Source organism: Silene latifolia, chromosome 11, assembly GCF_048544455.1.
Source record: "Silene latifolia isolate original U9 population chromosome 11, ASM4854445v1, whole genome shotgun sequence".
Classification (NCBI taxonomy): domain Eukaryota; kingdom Viridiplantae; phylum Streptophyta; class Magnoliopsida; order Caryophyllales; family Caryophyllaceae; genus Silene; species Silene latifolia.
In genome coordinates this window covers 142501078-142502663 of record NC_133536.1, presented here as the reverse complement: position 1 = coordinate 142502663, position 1586 = coordinate 142501078, and the positions used below count along the sequence as shown (strand labels likewise).

Here is a 1586-nt window from a genome sequence, read left to right as displayed (position 1 = left end):
AAATTGTGACACCCTTAGACACCACTACTTGCAATCGAAAATCCTACATCAATACCCGTCCCTTGGGATCCGACCTTTACTTACCCCTTTACTAATAGTAGAGTAGTTTGTGAAGCTATAAATATTGTTTTGGTCTAGGTGCTCCTAACGACAAGTAACCGAAAACGATTGTCCGACCAAAAATGGCGCCGTTGCCGGGGACGGTGTTAACTTGATTTGATTTTCTTTGATTCTTAGTTGTGTCTTTCTTTGCCTTGGGGAAGTAAAACTCCTCAAGGTTTGTTCTAATTGTTTTCAAGTTGTTTTATATTTTGCATGTCTAGAACATCACAAGGTAACTTATTACCCATTGATCACGAAATTGAAAGAACTTTGATAATCAATAGAAGACTTGCTATAAATACTTTGAGAGGTATTGGTGAGATTGTGGATATTCAACCAAACAATATTGAGTTCATCAACCCTTTTGCAAGAGAAGGAGAGGAGAACCCAACACAAAATCCATAACAAAATCAACCCACAATGCCTAAATTTTCATCACATTCCGTACCAACCGAGGAGAACCTACCCAATGGTACTCCCACACCACAACACTTGACCGGTAATTTTATTGCAAAATCCGCATTTATCCAATTAGTCGAAAGAAGCCAATTTGGGGGGATGCCTAGTGAAGACCCTCATTGTCATATGGAGACTTTTTGTGACTATTGTGATGCGATTTCACAAACCGGAGTGACTCAAGACCAAATTCGATGGGTCTTATTTCCTTTTTCTTTGATTGGTACCGCGAAACAATGGTTAAAGAGCCTTGATAAGGCTACTCTTGGTATTGACTCTTAGAAGAAATTGGCTCTTGCTTTCTAAAAAAAGTTCTACCCTCCGGAAAAGACTAACATGCTAAGAGCCCAAATCACGGGGTTTAAATAAAGGACGAAGAATCTTTGTATGAAGCTTGGGAGCGATTCAAAGGAACTTTTAGCTCATGTCCTCATCATGGACTTAGCGAGTGGTTCTTGGTACAACAATTTTGGAATGGTCTTTATGAAGACTCCCGAAATATTCTCAACATGGGATCAAATGGTATGTTCACCGAAGTTGACGATAATCAAACATGAAACAAGATTGAGGAAATGGCGGTACATAACTCACAATATAGTAGACCTCGGAAGGCTACTAGAGGAGGAAAGCATGAAGTGAACTCTATTACTCAATTGGGTGCTCAACTTAGTGCTCATATTGATACCATTAATTTAAAGTTTGAGAAGGCCATGGCTAAACTTGACGAAGCCTCAAAATCACCAAAGCAACATGTTAATGCCATGGTGGCATCTTCATCAATTTCAAGTGGAATATGTGAGAATTGTGGAACTTTGGGACATGACAAAAGTGAATGTAGGGGAACAAGTGAGCAAGTAAATGCTTTACAAGCATACAAGAGTGGTACCCCTTATTCCAACTGTTACAATAAAAACACCAAATTCTATCCAAATCTCTCATACAAAAGCCAAAATGTTCAAAACCATCAACCAACATACACCCCACCTCTAATGAGAAACCAAAATCAAAGACCCTTTTACAACCAAAAC

The 1586-nt window shown here is 39.0% G+C and overlaps 1 non-coding gene across 1 annotated transcript; it reads right to left on the bottom strand.

The window, feature by feature from the left end:
• Window positions 1-894: 894 nt before the first annotated feature.
• On the bottom strand, window positions 895-1000 carry LOC141615477 (small nucleolar RNA R71). The gene has a single exon (XR_012529898.1). It is a non-coding gene; the product is annotated as a small nucleolar RNA R71 (small nucleolar RNA).
• Between the last annotated feature and the right edge of the window lie 586 nt (window positions 1001-1586).